The sequence below is a fragment of the Ceratotherium simum genome, chromosome 32 (assembly GCF_057802395.1).
Source record: "Ceratotherium simum simum isolate JZ-2026a chromosome 32, ASM5780239v1, whole genome shotgun sequence".
In the NCBI taxonomy this organism is placed as follows: domain Eukaryota; kingdom Metazoa; phylum Chordata; class Mammalia; order Perissodactyla; family Rhinocerotidae; genus Ceratotherium; species Ceratotherium simum.
In genome coordinates, this window is record NC_141931.1 from 11,828,827 (window position 1) to 11,854,922 (window position 26,096).

Sequence of the window (26,096 nt, forward strand, 5' to 3'; positions counted from 1 at the left end):
GATGCAATAATCCTTAACAAAATATTAGCAAATAGAATTTAGTAATATATAAAAAGAATTAGACACCATGACCAACTGGAGTTTATTCTAGAAATACAAGTCTGGTTCAATATTTTAAAATCAATCTATATATTCCACCACATTAATAGGCTAAAGAAAAAAATTACATGATCATATAAATTGATGAAGAAAAAGCATTTGACAAAGTTTAAGACACATTCATGATAAAAGCTCTCAGAAAACTAGGAATAGAGGGGAACATCCTCAACTTGGTAAAGAGCATCTAAAAAAACCTAGAGCTAGCATTATACTTAATGGTAAAAGACTGACTGCTTTCCTAAGATTGGGAAAAAGGCAAGGATGTACACTCTCACCAATCTCATTTAACAAAGTGCTAGAAGTTCTAGCCAGTGCAATCAGACAAGAAAAATGAAAAAAATAAGAAGACACACAGATCAGAAAGGAAGAAATAAAACCGTCCCTATTTGTATGACATGATTTCTACATAGAAATATCAAAGGAATCGATAAAAAAGACTCTTAGAACTAATAAGTGAGTTCAGCAAGGTCACAAGATACAAGATAAACATATAAAAATCAATTGTATTTGTAGATACTAACAATGAACACATGGAAACCTAAATTAAAAATGCAATACCATTATGGAGATTCCTCAAAGAATTCAAAATAGAAATACCCTATGATCCAGCTATCCCATTACTGGGAATCTATCCAACGAACCTGAAATCAACAATCCAAAGAGGCTTATGCACCCCTATGGTCATTGCAGCATTATTCACTATAGCCAAGAATTGGAAGCAACCTAAATGTCTCTCGACTGATGATTGGATCAAGAAGATGTTTTATATATATACAATGGAATACGACTGAGCCATAAAAAAAGACAAAATCGTCCCATTTGCAACAACTTGGATGTGCCTGGAGGGTATTATGTTAAGTGAAATAAGCCAGAAAGAGAAAGACAAACACTGTATGATCTCACTCATATGTGGAATATAAACCAACACATGGACGGAGAAAACTGTATTGTGGTTACCAAGGGCAATGGGGGTAGAGGGTGGGCACAAGGGATGAAGGGAGACATATATATGGTGATGGACAAACAAAAAAGTACAACCCAAAATTTCACAATGTTATAAACTATTAAAACATCAAATAAATACATAAATAAATAAAATCTGCAAAAAAAATGCAATACCATTCACAATCACTAAAAAAATTAAATACTCAGGTGTAAATCTAACAAAACATATATGGGACTTGTATGATAAAAACTACACAACACTGATGAAAGAAATCAAAGATCTAAATAAACGGAGAGATATACCATGTTCACGGATTGGAAGACTCAACAAAGTAAAGATGTCAATTCTCCCCAAATTAATATACAGACTTAATGTAATTTCTGTCAAAATACCAGCAAAATTTTTTTGCAAACGTACAAAAGATTATACCAAAATTTATATGGAAAGACAAAAGAACTAGAATAGCTAAAATAATTTTGAAAAAGAATAATAAAGTAAGAGGAATCAGTCTACCTGATTTCATGACATACTATACAGGTACAGTAATCAAAACTGTATATTGGTGAGGAAATAGACACATAGATCAATGGAACATAATAGAGAACCCAGAAATAGACCCACACAAACATGCCTAACTGACTTTTGACAAAGGTGCAAAAGCAATTCAATGGAGAAAAGATAGCCTTTTCAACAAATGGTGCTAGCGCAATCTGACATCCACAGGCAAAAAAATAAACTTCAGTCTGTCTCACACTTTGCGCCAAAATTAACTAAAAATGTATCACAAACTTAAACGTAAATGTAAAACTATAAAACTTTTAGGAAAAAATAGAAATTCTTCAGGATCTAGGCAAAGAGTTCTTAGACTTAACATCAAAAGTACAATCCATTAAGTAAAAATTGATAAATTGGACTTTATAAGAATTGAAAACTTTTGCTCTGTGAAAGACTATACCAAGAGGATCAAAAGACAAGCTATATATTGGGGAAAAAATATTTACAAACCACATATCTGACAAAGGACTAATAGACTAATGTCTAGACTATATAAAGAACTCTCAAGACTGAAGAGTTAAAAAAAATTAAGAATCCAACTAGAACATGGGAAAAAGACATGAAGAGACATTTCACTGAAGATATAAAAATGGCAAATAAGTATTTGAAAAGACGTTCAACATCATTAACTATTAGAGAGATGAGAACTAAAACCATTATGGGACACCCCTACGCACATATCAGAATGGCTAGAGTAAAAAAAATAACAACACCATATGCTGCCAAGAAAGCCGAGAAATTGGATCACTCATACATTGTTAGTGGGCATGTAAAATGGTACAGCCATTCTGGGAAAAGTTTTGATAGTTTCTCAAAAAAAAAAAAATAAACAAAACATGCAACCGCCATACAACCCAGCAATCACATTCCTGGGTATTTATCCCAGAGAAATGAAGACTCATGTTCTCACCAAAGCCTGTACACAAATGTTTATAGTAGATTTATTTGCAATAGCCAAAACCTGGAAATGAGAGAATGGTTAAACAAACTTCAGTACATCCACATCATAGCAATAAAAAGGAAGGAAATATTCATACATGCAACAACCTGGATGACTTGCCAGAGAATTATGTTGAGTGAAAAAGGCCAATCCCAAAGGTTATAGACTGGAGGATTCCATCTATATAACATTGTTGAAATGATAAAATTATAGAAATGGAGAACAGATTAGTTGTTGCCAGGGAATAAGAAGGGGGTAAGCAGGAGGGAAGAAGGTATGGCTATAAAAGAGCAATATGGGGGATCCTGGTGGCGATGGAAAGGTTCTGCATCTTGACTATATCAACGTCAATATCCTATTGTGATATTCTATTGCAGTTTTGCAACATGTTACCATTGGGTGAAACTACGTAAAGGGGGACGGGATCTCTCTGTGTTATTCCTTACAACTGCACGTAAATCTACAGTTACCTTCAGATACAAATTTTAGTTATAAAACATACCTGAATATGTTGCTCTCTCATAGGAAAAAAGGGAGAAAGAATCAATGCAATCCATTCCAATGAAAGAAATATCAAAATGAATTTTTCTGTAACGTAAAGTCATTCTAATATTCCAGACCAAATTTTAAAAATTTCTTCAGGGCAACAAAATTTTATTCATCAACATGCTTTCAGTAGTCCCCTGCAGTATCTATCTTACAATAACATTCTGTTTCCAGTCTTGGCATACAGTTGGTGTGTTCAATATTTGTCTGCCTTTACTAGTGAATTAATTAATTTTTGCACTGTAATTTTAACTTAAAGATAGAGCACTTCAAAAGCATGGTGATCCCTGATTGTTTCCTGCTCAGGTGATAGTAGAGTGAAATGGAGGATTTCTTCCTGGTCGCCCTGAATGTCATCAACTGGATGCCAGAAGTTCAGTGAGAAGGAAGAAGCGGAGACAGCCACATATTTTGGAAGAGAGGTGAGCCTGGTCAGATGTATTGGAGGTGATGGCCATGAAGATTAAAAGGAACCCAAAGCTGGGCAGAAAATAGAAAAGACTTCACAGAAGGGTTGTTTACATGAAACCAAAAATGGAAATAGAATTATAAAGTTCAGCCCTTGGTGAAAAAAAGCGAAGATTTTCTTCAATGCCTCTTCGTTCTACTTTACATATCCCCTTTGCTTCCACTGGCTTATTTATTCATTCAACAGGCATTTATTAAGTACCTACTGTATACAAGGAAGGCACTCGGAGAGAGAGTCAGAGATGTGAAAGGGAAGCTCCTTTCCCTTGAGGATTTTATACCTTGGTGGGGATGACAGAAATATGAAAACAGTAATGTCAGAACAAGGCATAATTGTCCCAAATGTCAAATGAAACATAAGCAGTATGTTCTGGCAACTCAGGGTATTAAATACCAGATCACTAGTAGTTGCTCGGCCCCTGTGGATCACCCACTTCCTCCCAATGGTCTGGGTCTCCCACTCTGACTTGTTCTTCCTCAGCACTATTTACCTCAGGTCTCTACTCTCTGTTAGGGTTAGGCAGATAAATTAACGCCAATTAAGATACTAACGCCTGATCCTGGTTTAATCTTTGATTTTTTCAGATAACTTAATTCGTGGAAATAGGTAGACGAAAGCTTCAGTCATCTAACAGTTACATCACAGGAGAGAGGAGAAAGAGCAGAGTGTTCGAGAATTGGAGGGGCTCTTGACAGCCCTGAAAGTGCACCACAGAGGGGGCTGTCCCCAAAGCAGTCAGTCAAATTATGAGGATGACTCGCCTCTGAAAGGAACGTTCTGGGTAACGTCTAATTCACTAGAACAGACCTTGAATTTCTGTTATGGCACAGATATTATTAAATCAACTCTAGCTAAAAACCAGAACATTTTCATTTGTCATTAGCTTGAGCCGATTGTATAATGCAACTCATTAATCTTTCTCACTGAACTAATCTCAGGTTGCAAAATAATTCCATCTCCTGGATATCAGTCCGATCTTTAGGCTGTAACTAGATTTCTAAAAACTTCCTTCATTGTAATGAACTCTTTCCTTGCTGACATCACCTGCTACATAAGCAGCAAGATCAATACGAAATAAAAACTTGGATTTAGGGCATATCTGAAAATAACAGATAGGGCAAGGGCCTTTGTTGAACATGTAATGTATGCCAGCCATGTTCACATCCATCATTTCGTTTTAATTCATGTAACTACCTGCTGAGATGGGCATTAAATCTCTACTTTAGAATTTCAGAAAAAGGATTCAGAGAGGTTAAGTGACTTGCCCAAGGTCACACAGCCAGTAAGTGGTGAAGCCAGAATTTAAATTCAGGTCTGTCTGACATCAGAGCTTTATGTACTTTCCTTTACATCCCATTCCATATGCAGTTTGGAACCAGGAGAACCAAAATAACTGTTCGTCATTTTCACTAAAGACGGAATAGGAATAAACAACTTACCTTTCAAAAGTTTGAAAGCTTTCCTAAATAATAATGCCTGTGAGATATGAGGATCTATAACCACGGGGCGTCTTTGAGGTATGTATTAGAATGGATTGGATGACAGACTGGAAGTCCTGTCTAAAAGCAGAGGTTGAATTAGAGCAGCTTGCTTCTAAAGATCACATCTGATATTCACCTTTCTATCTCTGCCAACTGTTGTAAGATTCTTCAAAATCATCAAGCTGATACTCTCTAAAATTAACTTCTATATGGTCTCCATGGCTCAAATCAGCCCAAACCAGAGAGGTCATAAGGAGTGTCATCCCCAGAAGGTCCTGAAGACGGGCAGGTTGAGGCCACCAAACCTCTTCATCCCTTTAAAGTCAAGAGAAAGACAAATACAGGGGAGGTAGTTATCAACAATCACCACTGGTGAAAGGAGAAACAACCATCCAGGCATTCTCTCTGACAACTTCCTGCCACTCCCAATCAAAAAAAGAAAAAAAAGGATGAGCCAAGAAATCATCTGTTTTTTTTGTCCATGGCCACAATTTTCTCCATGCTCCATCTATTCTTATCTTCATACTTATTCCATTAGTTTGAGCATCAAATTATAAATATAACTTATATATTATTTTGTTATACATTTAGTCACATGCTATAACAATTCCTTGGTTTTAAACAATATACCATTAAGAGAAGACAATAAGGTTTAGTAGCAAAAGCCATATGCCCAAAACCACAATCTGTCTCTTAGCTTACAAGTATGAGCAGATGGTCACAGGCCGACTAGGATGATTCAAACTTAATGCATGATTCTGAATCATTTCCTTAGATGAGCACAAGGGTTCCAGCTTGAACCTAAAATATAGTCATCCTAGGATTCAGACCTTCTGGTTGTATCTGGAAGGCCCCAGTGGTGGGACATCAGAGGTCTTTGTATGCATGGGATCAAGACTGAAGAGACGAGTAATCAGGTACACAAGCTTGGTTCAAGATCAAGGCACCATGCACAACTGGACAACTAGAGAGGAAGCAGATGTTGAGCACAGTGCAGTCACTCAGCACATCCAACTACCCAACACCATGAGCACAGTGTTTGTTGAGAGCCCAAGATGGCTCTCCTCTGGCCAGATAAGAATGTTACATGATGTTTAGAGACAGAGGAAACATGTTCAGATGTTTCAGAGGAAAGAGTCTCCCCACTTTGGTAGAGAATATAGCAGGGCTTTTGTGCATCTGCTACAGCACCTTTGACACAGCATGTAGAAAGTCAGTGTGACTCAAATGAAAGGCAGCTGACCCTGTGCTGGACACAAAACGGGATGTGGCCAAGAGTCACCTCCCTAGTGTCTTGGTGGGCATCAGAGAACAGCACATCAGGTCACCACAGGGTAGGCTCAGCAGGACAGGGGGAGAAGTCATGCTCCACAAGGAACCTAAGAGGACAATGCTCGGAAATCCACCAAGATGCCCTTGACGGTTGCCTGAGATATTTGAGGACAACTTCAAACTGAGAAATTGGAGATCTCACAAGAGTTTGTATTTAAAGAGAAGAGAAATATCACTGGCTGCTGTTATCATCACCTTCATTTCAGCCACTTACGTTGCCTAGGAAACCCAGGTTACAACCTGCTGTGCTGAAACCTGCGATAATGGAAGGATACAACAGCAACCAGACCTTGGAGAAAGGTAAGACTGTAGGGAGCATGATCAGCTATGAGTTGAATTATTTATTCCAGTAGCCTCTCAACATGAGGTCAGTCAAATTAAACAGTTAACTGTTCTTTGTTTCCTCTTTATTAAAAAATACATTTGCAACTAGGTTAGAAGCTCTGCTGTTTTCAAATCCAATAGTTTCCAATCCAATCCAATTTTTGGTCCGGACACCATATTCTCCTTCAAAAGACCTTATGGACCATCTGCCTTCCCATTGCCATTCTAAAAAAGTCACCAAAATTAATGGTGCAATATTTGGTGTGTACATCTTCATCTTCATTTCTCCTAAACATCTTCAGGTAGAATGCATCTAAGCAGATCTCATTATCTTTTTATCAAACTCTGCTCCTCCCTCTGCAGCTTCTATCTCAGCAAATGACTGTCCTATACATCAACAACCAATTAAAAAGCTAATTCCAGATGGAACATCTACCCTCCCTCTAATGAATAAAAAGTATAGCTATAATTCACTAAAAATATGGGAAAACCCAATATTATAAAGACGAAATTTCTTCAAAAATTAACCTACAATTTCAATGAAGTTCAAATCAAAATTTAAACAATACTTTGATGAAACTCAACAAGCTGATTCTAAAATTCAAAAGGAAGGGAAAATGTAGAAGAATAACCAAGAAAATGTTAGGAAAAGGAAAATGAGGGAAGACTTGCCCTACTAGATAGCAAAACTATACTATAAAGCTAGAGTCAGCGCTGTGTGATAGAGGCACAAGGACAAACAGAGTCCAGAAACAGGCGCATATGTATGGATGAAGGAGTCATTTGAGGTTAGTGGGAAAGGGATGGACTTAATCTTAAGTAAATAGTATTGGTATAACTGGCTACGCTTTTTAAAACGATCAATAATTTATATATGATTATTTACCCAATTTATACAAATCTATAAATTCCAGACGGATTAAAGACCTAATTTTAAAAACATAAATTTACAACATAGACGAAACTTGAAAACATTATGCAAGGTGAAAAAACTAATCACAAAAGATCACACATAACTCTATTTATATATGTCCAGCATAGACAAAACCATGGAAACAAAAAGTAAATGAGTGGTCGCCTAGGGTGAAGGGGGTAGGGGGTGTTGAGGAGAAATGGAGAGTGACTGCAAATGGGTTTGGGGTTTCTTTTGCGGCTGATGAAAATGTTCTAAAATTGATTGTGGGGGCTGGCCCTGTGGCGTAGCAGTTAAATGCACACGCTCAGCTGCTGGCGGCCCGGGTTTGGATCCCGGGCGCGCACCAACGCACTGCTTGTCAGGCTATGCTGTGGTGGCATCCCATATAAAGTAGAGGAAGATGGGCACAGATGTTAGTCCAGGGCCAATCTTCCTCGGCAAAAAGAGGAGGATTGGCAGGGATGTTAGCACAGGGCTGAGCTTCCTCACAAAAATAAATAAATAAATAAAATAAAATAAAATTTATTGTGGTGATGGTTGCACAGTTCTGTGAATATACTAATAACTATTGAGTGGTATACTTTAAATAGGAGAATTGTATGATATGTGATTTATATCTCAATAAAGCTATTTTAAAAATATATAAAGCCAGAAAAATTCAAGGAAAATATGTTTATTTCCTTGTATTAGGAAGCACTTTCACACATGAACACACAAAAATTTTTAAATAAATTGTACTATATGAAACTTTGGAAACTACACAAGAAAAGACCTTATAAACAAAGTTAAAAATCAAACAATAAACTAGAAAATATATTTGCAACATATATAAAAGAAAAAGAATTGCTATACGGACACACTCGCCTTCACAAGCATACAAATCATATGAAATAAACTATAATCAATAAGGAAAAGACAACCTAATAGAAAATTAGTAACAACTATTAATGGGACATTAAAGTTTGAAAATCATTCAATTTCATTGTTAATTTAAAATACAATTTAAAACAATATTTTTTTACCCATCAAATTGGCAATCATTATTTTAGACTGATACTATCCTATTGGCAAGCGTGTGGGACAGTGAGTATTTTCTTATATTGTTGTAGGAGCAAGAATTTGTAAAACTTGTTGGAGAGTAATGTGCAGTCTCTGATAAAGCTTTGTTTGTGCATATCATTTGGCTGAGCAACTCCACCTTAGTTATCTGTTCTAGAGACATATTCATACATGTATGTAACGAGCATGTATAAGGATTTTATCTGTAGTATCACCCGCAAAACTGAAAATTTGGAAACATCTTAAATACCATAATTTGGAACCTAGTTAAATCACGATATATACAATGTCTATATACAACGGCTTCAAAGGATGGAGTAGAATTACATTTCCTGATTTAGAAACTAATAGCAGTGGTTGGTTAGTTGTTTTTGAGGAGATTAGTGTTGATATGTTGCTATATCTGTGTAGATTTTTTACCAAAAAATTACGTATAACTTATATAATTAAAAATAAACGAAAACAAGGGCTACTCTGGTGGCATAGTGGTTAAGTGCACGTGCTCCACTTTGGCAGCCCGGCGTTCACAGGTTTGAATCCCAGGCATGGACCTATGCACTGCTCATCAAGCCATGCTGTGCCGGCATCCCGCATACAAAATGGAGGATGATGAGCATAGATGTTAGCTCAGGATTAATCTTCCTCAGCAAAAAGAGGAAGACTGGCAACAGATGTTAGCTCAGGGCCAATTTTCCTCACCAAAAAATAAGTAAGTAAATAAAAAATAAATGAAAACAATAATGCATGATATATTAGCGAAGAACATTTTGAGAAAAATATCAAAACCACACTTTGCATTGGTCTCAAGCAGAGATGACCAACTATTTTTTATAGTGGACCAATTTAGTTAAAATAAGAGTGTTTAAGGATCCTGTGATCCCATTTGAAATCTACTTTAAGGAGAAAATTGCACATGTACCAGAAAAAAAAAGTACCCATAAGGATATGCATTCCAGAAATTTTTCGTTAAAAAAAATGGATACAAATTAAAGGTCCACATATGAGGGGATGGTTATATAAATTATGATAGACACATTAAATAAAATTCACTATAGCCATTTAAAATGATGATATAGATTTTAATTTTTGACTTAGAAAATGTTTTACAACATATAGTTAAGTGAATAAACCAGATAATAGAATAGAATGTATAGTTTGACCCCATTTATGTAAAAAATAGTTTCCATATCTTGGTGAATTTATAAACATAGTATCTCAAGGGATAATATAATAAAATGTTGATATGGTAATTAAAATTATAAAAATCATTTATTTAAATTTTTATTAAAAACTTAATATGTATTGAGACTATGTTAAGCAACATATAATCATTATTCCATTTTATCTTTATTATCCTGTAAATCAAAGACTATTATTATCTCCATTTTTTTTTTTTTTTTGGTAAGGAAGATCAGCCCTGAGCTAACATCTGTTGCCAATCCTCCTCTTTTTCCTGAGGAGGATTGGCCGAGGGCTAACATCCGTGCCCATCGTCCTCTACTTTATATGTGGGACGCCAACACAGCATGGCTTGATGAGCGGTGAATAGGTCCGCACACAGGATCCAAACCTGTGAACCCCAGGCTGCCAAAGTGGAGCACACGAACTTAACCACTACGTCACTGGGCCAGCCCCTAGCTCCATTTTTTTAGGTTAGAAATTGAGGATAAAAAGAATTATACAAGACCCCACAGCTAGTTAGTGATGGGGTTAAAATCCATCTTTCTAACTTCAAAACTTGTGCTTTTAACCACCAGCTACTCCACGTCTATACTCCACACATTTTTTATAGGTATTTAATAAGTACTTTATGGATTGATGGTTACTGTGTTGTTTCTAAGCCTAACAGTTGCCAATATGGGGGAGTTCCTGAGAACTGTACACAGGGTTAGTCATGAAGACCTTCATCTTCCTAAAGTACAAGGCCTCTTTAAAGAGGAGCCGACTGAAGATGGCGCACTTGTCCTGCCCTGGCTCCTGGCAAACCCTACTCCTGCCAAGGCCTGGGGACATTCTGACACTCTGCTTGGAAATGCAGCCCATGTGAGCTGCACACACAACGCACAAACACACACACAGTGGCAATTTTTATGGCCTTTTCGTGACCTCCCTCTTTCTACCCTTTAAGAATCCATGAACTTCTTTAAGAAAAAAGCTAGACTAGATACTGTCTTTCTCAAATACCCTATGATTGTTATAAAAAAAAAAAAAAAGTGTGGCAGAGGTCTTTAGCAGACACTAAGAAGAATGTATTTGGGGGTCTACCTAAAAATTTGAGTTGCAATGTAACATAATCCTAATAAATATATTGCCCATCCCCTCTGGTATTGTTGGACAAGTGCATGGCAAGTCGGCTGGAGTTTCTGTGACTAGGATGGATCCTACGGATGCACTATATCTGGGTTTTAATAAAACATCTCATTTAAAAGATCAAATAATTAGACATTCAATACAAATGTTTCTCACAAGTTCAAAACTAACTGAAATTCTTTCCTCCACCCTCCCCCAAAAAAGAATGTTGAGAAGTTAGGAAGAAATGCATGGAAACATAGAATAATACAAAATACAAATACATAGAGAGATGGAATAATAAAAGGAATTATGTTCATTTTGACTAAAGCACTAAGTACACAAATATTATCTAGGAAAGAGAACTAATTCGTAACTAATACAGTAGGGTATTTTTTTCATTTCATCCCAGGGCAGGATGCCCTGTTGCTATAGTGGTAATTTTGGGGGTCATGGAGAAACGGCAACAGCAGACAAGGAAAGAGAGCCCAGGGCTGTCTGTCCCCACACGGTGCTCACCTCACCGTCAGTAAGCAACCATTCGGACTTACAGTGGTGGTTACTCCATGGAAGCCTGTCCCTGGCACACTGCTTGAAAGATTAACTCAGGCCAAGGTCTGAAAAGCCCACAAGGAAACATAGACTATTATCAAAAACAATAAATTGATATTATTTTATAATAAATACACATGTCAATATATTTTAAAATAAATATAATAAGACAAAAAATTGTTTTATAACAGAAGAAAGGAAAAGGGAACTAATATTTATCGAGCACCAACTATTTACCAAGTACTTTATGACCACAATTTCATTGAATATTCACATCAACACTGCAAAGCGTCATCTACCCCATCTTGCAGACAAGGAAATTGCAGTCCAGATAAGTGACTCACACAAGGTCAAAAAGGCAGGGGACAGAGATAGAACTCCAACCCACACCAATCTGGCTCTAGAACCCACGGTCTTTTCATGCCATGGCATCATCTCCCCAGATTGGACCTGATTTTCCCACCGAATAGACGTGCTTAGTGTGTATCAGTGCACTCGTAGTACATACTACTGGAAAATCATTCATTGGAGTCCATCGGACAGAATCCTTGGTTGAAAAGAGGGAAGAGAACGAACATGTCAGTTTGTTCCCATTTTTCCCTTACAGCAATACTAGTAATCAAATGCAATTATTTCTCATTACCTGGCTTCCTTTTCTACATTAAAATTTTTATGAGTAACAAAAACAACCTCATAAGGAAATACTTTGAAGTGAGTAATTACTGAAATAACATATGCCCTAGAGTCCATATCTTAGGGCACTGGGCGGCACCTGCAGCCTCCTGCAGAGCAAGCATGCTTCAGGACCCTCAGAAACCTCCTTGAAAAGTCACTTGCTCCAAAGCAGTGACGAGAAATCTCCAGCCTAGTAATTTGTTTTAACGTTCAGGACCACCCTGCAAATTAATGTTATTATCCCCCTCTCAGAGATGAAGAAAGGGAGGCTCGGGGAGGCAGGGCAGCCCAAAGTCTAATATCAGAAATCCTTGGGCCAGCCTGGTGGCGTAGCAGTTGAGTGCACGCGCTCTGCTTCGGCGGGGGCCCCGGGGTTCACAGGTTTGGATCCCGGGCATGCGCGGATGCACCACTTGTCAAGCCATGCTGTGGCGGTGTCCATATAAAGTGGAGGAAGATGGGCACAGATGTTAGCCCAGGGCCAGTCTTCCTCAGCAAAAAGAGGAGGATTGGCAATGGATGTTAGCTCAGGGCTGATCTTCCTCACAAAAGAATAAAAAAAGAAGAAAAGAAGAAATCCTCTTACTCAACAGCTAGGGAGACAAGGCACCTGTCTTAGCTTGGCTACATCTGTGACATCTGCAACACATGTGCCAATGGATGTGCCACTAGTAGGGTCTAACAGTGGGAAGAGAATCATTATTGGATTTGCCTTGCAGGTAGAGATATGTGTCTGTTGGCTTGGAGATGGTGGGCAGATGGTCGAGAGAATGGATGATGATGGTGTGAGTAGAGTCTATCATTTTCCAAATGGTTGCTGCCAAGAAGAGAAAAGCAACTGATGAAAATCATGTGTTTCAAAGTAAGGAGACTGGAAAAGACTTCTTTTGTTTTAAAGACATCATTGTTTGTCTTATTTGCAATGGAAAAATCTCTTTTTCAGAAAGACTATAATACCAAGAGGCAGCATGTAATAAGCCACATTTTATAGTTAAGTAGCTTACAAGGTCAATGAAAGTCAAAAGAAACAAGATTCACAAATGTCTTACTCAACAACCAAAGTTATTCCAAGGTACAGCATTATAATAAGATACTGCAATGCATGCTACCATGTAGATCTTGAAATTTTAGCAAAAAAAAATTAAGACTAGCAAAACAGTAAGAGAGAAAAAGAGAAAGATTTCAAAATATTAACACTGAGAGCTCCCCTACAAATGACTTAAGTGAAGATCACCCCACAGTGAAGCTCTAAGTTGACAAATCAAAACCACATTTGCAGAGATTTAATCTTGATGGTGAGCAGACAAACAACGGCCGCCAGACATATGAGAAAACCCTCTAACGTGGAAGATAAAAATCAGAGCAAACAGAAAAAAGCAACTTGGAGGAAATTGAAACAATGCAAGGAGAGGAGTGCTTTGAAAACAAAACTGTAACTAATATCCTCAGAGGCACGAGAAAAAATACTGCATTCCTGAAGCAAGAACAGAATCCTCCAAAAAGGAGCGTTCAGAGAACAAAAAGTGTTCTTGAAAATTAAAAACATGGTAACAGAAATGAAAAATTTAATGGGTTGGAAAACCTAGAAAACAGGGGAAAAGATAAACGGAAGGACAACTAGGAAAATAAGAAAATTGGAAAACAATTCCAGGAAGTCTGACATCAGAATTATCAGATTATCAGAAAGAACACAGAAAATAGAGAAGAGGAAATCATAAACAAAATGTCCTAGAACTAAAAGACATCAGTTTCCAGATTGAAAGGCCCACCAAGTACCCAGCACAGTGGAAGAAAGAGATTCACCCTGAGGCACATCAGCACATTATACTGTGGACCAAGAAAAGCTCCTGCAAGGTAGAGAGAGAGGAGAAAATGGCCACATGCAAAGCATTAGGATTCAGAATGGCTTTATACTTCCCAACACCAGCATTGGAATCTAGAAGGCAATGAAGCACCTTCAAAATTCTGAAGGAAAATTACATCCAATTTAGAATCCAATACTCAGCCATAAATTGTAGATGAGGTCAAATTAAAACACTTTTAGAAATGTAAGTTCTCAAAAAATGTGCTTTTCATGCACACTTTCTCAGAAGGCTGTTGAGGTCACTCTCGCCAGGGTGAAGGAGTAAGCGGAGAAGGAATATGTAGGATAGAGGAAAGAGATGATTCTAAATAAGAAAGAGAAAAAGAAGAATTTTCAAGATGATGGTGAAGAGAGGTTGCTAATGATAACTGGGCACCCAGTATAGAGAATGAATGCAATAGCGTGATTCAAGAGATTGACATAACAGCTGCCATCCTGATTCCCTCTGCTGCTATAGCATCTACCAGATGAAACTACTAGAGGATGTTCTCCAATAAAAAAGAAGAGAGAGAGAGAGAGAAAGAAAAAGAGCAAGATATGAGTTCAGAAAACCCACCTAGGCCTGGAATGGGAGCAAAAGTAATCCAAAGATGAATCATCCAGCCAGCCTAGAAGGAAGAAGGGGCAGTGTCTCAAAAAATATCTACAGGAACTGATAGATTAGCTGTTGTGATTGACTTTATGGAAAGTTTTACTAAAAGGCCATTAGAAGACAAGGAAATAATTAAACTTAGGTACAAAGAAAACTCAGCAAATGAAAAAACAGGCATTATTAACTTTGTGAAAAATATAAAATACAGAAGGAAAAATAACCATAGTGTGCAACAATGCTCAGTTATAAAGAATATTAGAATAACCATAATGCTAATTTAACCAAAATTGTGGGAGAACTATATTGGGAAGATGAGAAAGGAGAAGCAAAATGATGGCTAAATAAAGAGCTAGCTCTATCTTCCATGACAAGAATTCAATAGATAATGTCTAAAATGGGCAAATCAAGAGATAGCAATATATGCACAGTTTTTAGAACTTTGGAGATGTGTGAAGGCCAAAAGGAGCTTTAGGTTAAAAGAGTTGAAAGTTGTTGCCTTTAGGGAAAGGGCAGGGGAAGTGAGAAGGAGTGAGTCAGGAAACTAAAGTTTGTAATAGCTACATTTTGTAATAGCTTTTATTACTATTTGACCTTTTAAACTACATGCATGTAAAATTTTGATTTAAAATTTAATTTAAAAATAAAAATAAAACAAAAATGCTGGACTTCCAGTACAAACAGGTAGGCACTCGGGTGATTAATTCGACTATTAAAAAGAGTCATGATATTATTTGAACCCCTGGCTGGGGAGAGGTATAATATAGGTTACACCTGGAATAGTCCACCTGGGTTTTTTTTTTGGTGAGGAAGATTGGCCTTGAGCTAACGTCTGTTGCCAATCCTCCTCTTTTTGCTGAGGAAGATTGGCCCTGAGCTAATGTCTGTTGCCAATCTACCTCTACTTTATATGTGGGACGCCTGCCACAGCATGGCTTGAAAAGCGGTGCATAGGTCTGTGTTGGGGATCGGAACCCACGAACCCTGGGTAGCTAAAGCAGAGTGCATGAACTTAACCACTATGCCACCGGGCCGGTCTCAGCCCACCTGTTTTCACTTGAATATTTTCACTTTCACTTCTGGAGTGCTGTTATCCGTTTTAATTGTTTAAATAGCGATCTAATCTTCTCCAGGATCCAGAATTCCATCCGCAGGCAGAACAGGATCTTGGTCAAGTTATTTCTCTGAAACACAAGGGTACAGGTGATGATTACACTCGCCCAGGGAAAAAGAAAGACTCCTCACTATGTCTGTAACCTTCACTGCCTTGAATAATCAAAGTCCTCACAATAGCATAGTATTGGACAGTTTTCTAAGTACTTTCCCGTGTTTTTATTTATCCTGCAACAGTCCTGAAACGGAGGCCAGACAGAAGCTCAGAGAGTTTAAAAGACTTCCCTGAGGTCACTCAGCGGGTACAGCAGAGCCACGAGTAAGACCATCCACTGGTGACTCTCTCCACCTACCATGCTGTGTAGCAGTCTTGTTTTCAAATTTCATACAGTCTCCATTTGTTTAATGGCTCCAATTGCTGGCAGCCGAACAACCAGATGGTGGGGAAAAGAAAGAGGGTGTGTGTGAATTTACTTCTCTACAGCCCAGCCACTGTGGCCAGAGCCAGCCCTAGAACAAATTGCCCTCTGCCCAGATGATCAACCCCAGAACCTGTCACCCAAACAGCACAGATTTGGGATCTTAAGACTTTTCCACATTTGAGGGTCTCTTTTAAAATTGGAAATGCCCCTGAAAAATAGAGCACCTTCACACTTTTCCTTATGCAGAGTTGGTGGGCAGCCAGCTAAAAATAAGCCTGAGATATTGGAAGATGTTTAAGGCAGAAAGAAAGAGGCATCGATTTATCCTAATTCCGAATTGTTCCCAAGGTTAACCTTGGCCATCCTACCCAGAACTATTTTAAACAATTCCATTAGCAGGAACGCCATAAGGTGCCCACTCTCACTTTGTCTCCCAGTGAATATACAGAGTGATTGGAAAACCAACAACCAAAACACAAAAGTCCCCACTAAGTCCAGGTCACTGAGAAATATTTAGGATAAAGTGGCATTAGAATCATAATTGACAAATGTATGTCAATTTAAAAGCATTTGGATGTTTCATCTTGTTCATCAGGAACAAGATTTTCTCTCTATTTTTCGCAAAAATTGCAAGCTGGGACGTGCAGCCTTTGCTAAACAGAATACAAACCGGGATTTCTCGCAGCTCCTCAGCGCGTGGGAACCTGACAAGGCTCAGAGAAGGGCAGAATCAAAAGCAAGCTGTGATTGCCACTTGGAGATGACCAGACGATGTGTCCAACTCAACTCTGGCTTCTCAACCGGTTATTAGTACTCTACTTTTTAAAAATATTTTTAATGAGTATTACACATACATTTAAATGCATGGCCTATTAGAATCCATTTGTACTAGCTCTATGCATAACGAGTAGCAACCTCTGCAGATTTAAATCTAGAGGAAAGGATAATTGTAAGATATCTCAATCAGAGTTTCTGCTATTCTTCACATATTTTAAAGGCATAACACACAGAGGTTACATAACCGCCTTTATGGAAAACCCTGTATTCAGAGTTGTTTTCGAAGCCTGTTTGCAGCTGAGTGTTTACTAAATCAAGCACTAAAAACTAGATTTACACTGGTTGTTCGAAGCTGAAAGCCAGCTGCAGCTGCCATTAGAGCAATTCAATTTCTTTTTTATAAAACACAAGTAAGGCTCAATTTACTAAAGTTTTATTTCCTTTTTATGCATCCCATATGCTAGGGGAAAAAATTAAGTTTATGAGATTAAAAATGAGTTTTATGCTAAATGTTTACAAAGTTTCAGCTGGTTGCATTTGCAAGCCCTCAAACCTACCAAGTTCAGCTTCTGGGTTTTTTCTCTTCCATTCCAACAAAAGGTCTTGGTGTTTGCAAAAGGAAATTGCCCAGGCCCCCTTCTCTGCTCCCGTCTAGTTCTAGCTTCTTCTCGTACATCCTACAATTTTATAACCACTGAGCTAGACAGATAAATAAGTCCTTCATGATGTCAAAATTTGCAGAAGGAACATTCTTGAATGGACTCAATTGCTTCTTTCAATGGTTCTTTTTTTTCCCTCCATTCCCTGTGTCTTGATTTAGCTAGTCTGGTGTTTATCATTTCTGTGATCATCTCTAAAAAAGTAACACAACTTTTACTTGATAGATAGAAACATCTAGATAGCTAACTGATGCTGACTTTGGAGAACAGTGCATTTCATCACCTAATTACAAACCATAGTAGATTAGAAAAGAATGAAAGCTGCATTTCTTTGCTCCAAAATTAATGGGCACAAAGAATTATTTTTTCAACTGTACATATGTAATTCAGAAGACCCCTAGATATCCATTATTAATAGACTTCACTATGCAAATTCTTCCTCCCTCTGAAATTCTTAAGACTTAAGATCGTTTTTTTAAATTTCTTCAGTTCAGATTAAGCTATTGGAGAACCTGTCATCCCGAGGAGTATTCATTAAAAAAGACAGGGTAGAAAAATACAAAAAGATGAGAAAGGCTTCTAGATGTAAGGCCAGAGAAACCATCCCCAGTGACCAATGGAGTAAGTCCATTTATGTCCATTTACTCATCCTGCCTCTACTTAACTATTAAAAGGTTGAGTTTTAAGCCTTCCTAGTAGCAGTAAAGGAGATTCTAGAGTCTAGAAGTATGAGTTTGGGAAAACGAAAGAGGAAAGATCAATATGTAAACACCACTGTGAATGACAGATGGTAGTAAGGGTCTTGTGAGAACAAGTTGTTATGCTAGTTGGGGGGACTCAGGTGTGTCCAAGAACATCACAGAGGGCTCTCAGCTGGGCGGAGCTCATAGACGACTCCAGTACTGAGATTCTTGAGCAAAGAAGAGAAATGAAGATTATCTCCTAGGCATTGCCCTACCTGAGGTAAGAGTTGACAGGGACCAACTTAAGCCAGAAACACTAGCCAGGGATCAGTAGACCGGAATTCTCTATGGGTGTGAACCAAATAATCCCATCCCAACAGGCAACTCTTGGCAAACAGGACGGCTTACGTCACAAAGAGTAAGAAGAACACCAATCATATGGAACTGAACAATCACCAGAAGAAAAGTTGAAAGATGCCTACAGAGCACTGATCACTCTCAGTTTGCAGTAAGACCTGCAGCCTACAGTAGCAAACACGGAGCACAGCAGAGATGACTCTGGGCACTTGATCTGAAGTGCTTCTAGCAGCAAAGGAGAGGAGCTGCAACTCTGCCAGGAGAGGGAGAGACTTGAAGGCTAGGGTTGCCTCGATTTTACAGTGAGGGGCTTAGAGCATAGAGCACTTTTTGTTGGCATGTTACCTGTCCCCCACACTGCTTTAATTGTACCCCTTCAAACTGTTATATCTTAGAAAATGAGAGGAACACCAAGGAACCATCAACCACACTCTTGATTTTGGGATCCTCGCCTTTCAGTTAGAGGAGACAAGGCACATGTCTATGAAACATATAGAAACAATTAAGACCTAATTGGTAAGGTGTTACCCACAATTCAACAGAAACCTGAGAAGACAGAGGGACTGGCATATGTAGGAGTGGTCAGAGAAGTTTTTTCAAAAGAGATGGGCCTTGAGGGATGTATGGCATTTGGATAGAAGACCAAAGGTATTTCAGGCATAAGGGAGGATATGAACCACAGCATTTGATGCAGGTCTGAGAGTGGTATGTTTGTAGGAAGGGGGACTGCAAGGAGGAGGCCAATCAGAGCCAAGGGCTGAGAGAGCTGCAGAAGATAACATCTGAAAGAGAGATCGGACTCAGGATTTGGAGGATTGCCAACAACAGACTGAAGAGCAATGGCAGGCCTTTGAAGGTTGTGAGAAGAATAAGAACTAATGTGGCATCTTAGAGAGACTGATCTGATGATAGGGCAGCGGGATAAAGTGGAGGGGAATGAAGTTAGATCATTGAGGAGGCAGCAACATTGATCCAGGCACGAGAAAATGTAGCACAAGTGGGACATTGGAAGCCACGAGGAGAGAGAGGTTGGGATATTTATTCTCCCCACTCGCCCCTCTACCCCGTCACATGCCTCGCTAGGGTCCAGCAGTGGCTACGTTCCACAAGGACCAGGTGGGTAGTCCCATTTCCATAGATCCAGCTTCCTCTGGATCCCCAAAGCAGTGTTTACCCCTTCTGCCCTTTCAAGCTTAGGAGTGGTGACAGCATCCCAATGGTGTTGGCACCTGGGAGCTTCTCCATCCCTTGCAGCTTCCCTTAAGCCCATTCTGTGTCTTTTTTTGAATGGGCCATTTGTGCCTTTGCAGATCCTGACTGATATAGACACAAAAACATTTTGAAAGAAAAGTAAAGAAGTTATGAATTGGACTAGAAGATACAAAGAAGATTGATGAATACGGTTTTGAGCGTGGGGAATCAGAACATGGCGTACATATATAGAGCATTGGTTAGGAGTAGAGACGCTTACAACAACACCGCCTAGGTAAATCGTGGCTCCTCACTTTGCAGCTGTGTGATGTCCATTGAGGGCATATTGCTTCACATCTCTAGGCCTGAGTTCCTTCATCTGTAAAAGAAGGATAATGATTGTTTTAAGGACTAAATGAGTTAATACATATAACGTGCTTAGAATGGTGCCAGGCTTAGTGTACATGCTGCATGAACGTTTTCTATTATTATTACTATCATGAGAGCCCACATGGGAAATATTGATTATGAACTAAGACTTGTTCACTTTGAGCCTAATAGTGATGGTAGAATAATACTTGAATGGAAATTTCCAGAAAGCCCTTGGAAATAAACACTGACATTTGGGTTAGAGGAAATTACTAAGGTATAGATAGATATAAAATAGCCTGTATGAAAGGGAGAGGTGAAACTTTGAAAATGGATAACTTTTTCAAAGGGAAGAATGCATCAAAAGAATAGCAGAGTTCTAAGAAATACGCATTGGAGAAACCCACAGCGAGTGGGGAGGAGGAAGATGAGAGATGAAAATAGAAAAAGAAAGGAAGACACAGAAGAGCTGGATCTCGCCGTAACAGAGAAGGGAGCCAGAAGCAATGAAACTGACAAATGCCCATGAACTTCACAACAAGATTACCTGGACTTTCAAGAGAAAAACCTTGAGGAAGTGGAGTGGAAATGGGAGAAAAACAGAGAAATAGGTCTTTATAAAAAACTAGAGGTACAGCCCAGAGTAGATCACCCTATGGTTCTTTTCCAAGATGCAGAAGACGGGCATATTTAAATGGAAATAGGAAGAAATTAAAAGAGAGGGAAAAACTGAAAAGTTCTAGGGAAAGAAAAAACAAGTAATGTTGCAAGATGCCTCTGTGAAAAGATAAGAGGCTAGGATTAGAAATCAAATCAGAATTTCTTTGGACATGAGAAATCAAAATTCCAAGTGTTCACAGGGTTTTCCTACCCTGATGGTATCCTTTTCATTTATAACAAAGCTAGTTATTGGGATTTTAATTATCATGGTCCAGCTGTGAATTTGAACTAGTTTTAAAACAAAACAAAACAAAATGACAACCTATATGTTTTCATTGCTAAATAACATTGTGGTTAAAAACACGGTCTCGGGCTGGCCCCGTGGCTTAGCAGTTAAGTGCGTGCACTCTGATGCTGGTGGCCCGGGTTCGGATCCCGGGTGTGCACCGACGCACCGCTTCTCTGGCCATGCTGAGGCCGTGTCCCACATACAGCAACTAGAAGGATGTGCAACTATGACATACAACTATCTACTGGAGCTTTGGAGGAAAAATAAATAAAAAAAAAAAAAAACACGGTCTCTAGAGTAAGACTAGCTGAGTTTATACACCCAATTTTGTCACTTAGCAGCTACATGCTCTTGGGCAAATTATCTTTCTATACCTAAATTTCCACATCTCTAAAATAGAGATCATAATAGTACAGACTTCATTGGGCTACTGTGAGGAATAAATGAGATAACACAAATAAATTGCTTAGAACAATGCCTGGCATATAGTAAAGATTCAATAATCCTTAGTTATTACCATTCACACATATCCACCTTGTACAATAATTATATCTTAATTCTTTCTCCTCAGGGCAATACTCTGATTTCTTTCAACTCAAAGAGAACGTTATTATAGAAAAATACCTTGATAACCATGCCCCAGGATAACGTGAATTCAGATATAATGAAATTGGAAATTGGCAAGTGTCTTCAACTGTGGCCAATCCCACTTTTCAAATGGGGCAGGGCAAGCAAAGCTCTCATTTTCTGGAGACGAGACATGTGGGTAAGGACACGAGACTGGGTGAAGAGACTATAGGCAACCCTATCTTAGGAAACAGGGATGTGAAGGGAGCATGTCCATATCCCCCGTAATCTCTCAGTCCGATTTCCCCACAAAGGGCTGAAGAAAAGGGCATTTCTTCAGAGATTTCTGGAATCCCTGCTGCTGCCCTGAAAATCCAGCCAGGCCCCAAACCCAGAATCATCCCCATTGATATTTAACCAGAAGACACAATGGCCAACAGGTGAGACCAAATTGCATGTGGGAACAGGAAGGATTTTAATGGTGTAGTCAGGCCCAGACCTCTTGGTCCATTTTATCTTGTGATAATGTTAACTCTATTTACACTATCAGAACTTTTGGACCCTCATTTATCAAGTTTCAACAGGGTTTTCCTGTACTTCAGTTGTCTTTAGAAAATTGTTCTAGGTTGATTAATAGCCTCATACACCTGTTAGTTTTTCTGTCTCCTCTGTTAGTTTTTCTGTCTCCTCTGACTGAACTCTAATTTCCTTGAGGGCAGAGTTCATTTTAATTAAGTTGTGTTTTTTTCCTAATCTCCAGTGATGTCCAGCACAATGTAGTAAGAAAATAGTTACCATGGCAACACAAGAAAGGGACTCAGGGAGCTCAGGAGGGATTTAAATTCACCCTACAAGGCCATAATCTCCATATCTCCATCAACCCCACCCAACCCCCCTTTTCAAAAAAATTGTGACCCTAATTGCCTTTTTTATAGAAATTCTGGAGCAACTTCTGTGTTGGTGCTAAATAAATGTTGCTGAAATTTTCTGATTTGATCAGTATGATAGATCCCTTGTTTTATGTCCTTCGAATGTGTCTCTAGCTCCCCTTTGTGGAGGATAATGACCAAGGTATCTCCAGCAGCCAGGTCAGGGTCCCAGGAGGAAAGAGGCAGAGATCCTGAGACTAATTTAGTTGACCTACAGAGAAAGGCAAACGCTATTTCGTTAGCTAATTGCTAAATGTTATCAAGAGAGAACAACCTAAATAGATAACACAATAGGAAACAGACTGAAAACAGCTACCTGGCCAATTCCTTTGAGTTGGGAGCATAAAAATCCAAAATGTATCCACTCTTCTGTTTGAGTCCTCACAGGACCCCACAGAGCTGCTCTTCGCTCTTGCTTCTAGAAAAGCCTTTTCCAGTTTTTTTTGGACAATCAAAGGCTTTCAAAGTTGTTCATTCAGACACCTGCCAATGTTTGTTACAGCTGCTTAAAAGTTAACAATGGAGCAGAGTCTCTATCCGGGTATTACTCTATCAGAATAAAATGATTGCCTTCCTGCCACCCTAGCTTATGTCACTGTAGGTTTACCATATTTCATTTCTCTCACCCACCACTCTGTTCTGCTAGAAGTGGGTGGATAGTGTCAGGAGGCTACTGCTTTGTAGTGTCTTTTATCAATACTCATATTGCACTACCATCTTCATTTTTCTTATTTAGTGTTTCAGTATTGATGCTACCCAGAGTGTAAACTCCAAACAGGGTAATAAGTAAATAGTTCATGGTTTCACTCATCTTTAAACTTACTGGTTGATTAAAAGACTCTATTTGTTTATTCATTCAATATCCAGGTGCTGGTTTTAGCTTCAAGGAATTTATAGCACATTTGGGGAAACATAGAAGTAAGCAGGTGATGGCAAGACAGTGTGATAAGTTCTCTGGTAGAAGTGTCCACAGAGGAAGAAGGTCGAGAAAGGCTCTCTGAAGGAGGGAGTGGCTGATCTACATCATGAAGCTGTGCAGGCAGAAGTGGTGGGGACGGTATTCATAGAAGGAGCAGCCTGTGCACTAAGGCAAGAGGGAGCCCGGTCCATTCGGGGAGCAACTCGCGTGGCTGGAAAGTAGCATGGGAGGAAGGGACGGGCTAAAGGTCCTGTTGGAGAGGGAAGAAAGCCATACAGAAGAACTTACAGTTCTTTAGCAAGGGGAGCCATGAAAAAAAAATTTTAATGACATTATGAGATCTTCAATTTAGAAAGTTAACTCGAGAAAGGAAAATGATATCCAGTGGTGAATAACTCAAGTCTGGGAGAAAAGTTAAGAGGCTGTTCTAATAAGCCACACAACAAATAATATGGATCTTGACTCAGGATGTAGGGGTAGGGATGGGGAGAAAGAGATGCATTTGGGAAGTAATAAAGAGATAGCCTGGAAAAATCATAGTGACTGATCAGATGTAGAGGTCAAATATGAAGGAGTCACCAATGATTCACAGGTTTCTGGCTTAAGCCACCAGGTAGATGGTGACGCCACTCTCTGACCCAGGGAAGATGAAGAATTCAGTAAAGTTTAGTTGTTAGATGCATTGACTTGGAGTTTTCCACAAGACTTCTAACAAGAAAAGTCCAACACGCAATTAGATATAAAAGACTTGAGTTCAAGAAAGAATTCAATACCAGAGATGTAAATTGGGAGCTAGTAGCACGTTGGTGGGAGTTAGCTAACCGTGAGAATAGATAAGTTCATTCAAAGAGCCCAGGCAGAACGAGAAGAGGGTGTGGAATCAAGAGCAGATTGAACACAGAGCAGAGCCTAGCTTCAGCTGATGTCTACCTGATACCGAACATGGCTGCATGGGACCAAAGGTTTTAGGAAAAGTATATTGGGCAGTTTTACTCAAATGGGGCTGTGGGCATAACAGGCGCCAATATTGACACAGCTAGCATCAGCCCCAACCTAGAGACTATTACTAGGCATCTCAGTATTTCCCACTTGTAAAAGTGAGTCATCACAATGTATCGGTAGAAATTTTAATGGTGAGACAGGAAATTAAGGAAACATATATATGGTCTGTAATGAGCATTTTAGGGTAGACTAAAATTCCATATCCTCCTGCAGTTCTTCAGACACCCACATGGGCACACGTTCCCTTAGCGTCTTATGACGATTACAGAAGGTCACTCCCTCTGCTGTGGTCAACACTAGGCCTTGGTGGGATCTCCTGCTCATTATCTACCTGATTCTCAGGGCTCTGGGATCTGCTCTTTTCCCTCACTTTTCTGCATGTTCTGTTCACTAATACACTTGAACAAGTCACTTGGCTGTGTACAGGCAGCTTCTGCTCTGTATTAATCAGGACTCTCTGGGTTGCAAGTGACAGAAACCAAGTCAAACTAGTTGAGGCAAAAGGAGAAGTGTATTGGTTCCAAGAAGCCTGGTTCAGACATGCGCCCTGTCCTCTGTCTCTGCCCCTCTCTGCGTCTTGGCTTCCATCTCTTGTCTCTTGAACCGATTTTCTCCACACAGCAGGAAGCAGCACCACAATTCGCACCTGCCAGGGTTCACCTCAGAGAAGATGTCAGACTCTTCTCACTGGCCCCAAGTTCAAAATGCCTGAAGAAATTCTGATTGGCCCAGCCTAGGAAACATGTCTACCTCACGACCCCACATTCTTTCCAGAAAGATGGTATTCCCAGGAAAAAAAAAAAAAGGCAAAATAATAGACATCTACCACATGCTCACAACAGAATCCTCCCCCAGTTACCTCATTCTCCCACAGATCTGCCAGGGTGCCTTATCTGTCAGGGAAGCTTCTCCTCTTTTAGAGCCTAGTTCATTTTTATTCTGCTCAATCACTCCTTAAAGGTCTGATCTGTTCTCATGCTGACACTCTTCTCTCCTCTAAACTTCTGTAGACACCTTTGCTTCCAGGAACCACTTGTGAAAACCACTTGTCTTCTACTCACGCGATGAAAGAACAGATGAGAAGGTCAGAGGTCAGAGGTCAGACAAGCAGGATCATCCAAAAGACAGACTATTTTCCCTGCTGGTTTCATATTATGGCTTTGCAATCCTACCAAGTAGGAAGCTTGGTGAATTCGAAGAGGACAAATCTATAATGTCTTTGTGCTAATTCTGATTTCAGAAAAACCTTTTAAGAGACATATGGCAATTTAAGAGAGCAGAAAACCAGAGAAGCTGACATTCTTTGAACAACAAATAGAAAGCTCCTTAAAAGTTAACAAGGCAAAGATGAATGTGGATTCTAGCACATGACGTTAACAGTAAGTATTGAGTGATTTGGCTCTGCTGGAAGTTATTATGGCAGAACAGAGCCAACATGGAAACTTAGTTTGATCTGCAATTCCCAGTCAAAGAAATCTAAAATTAGCCGCCGCATAATCTGGGTATGGAGTGTTTCTAATGGA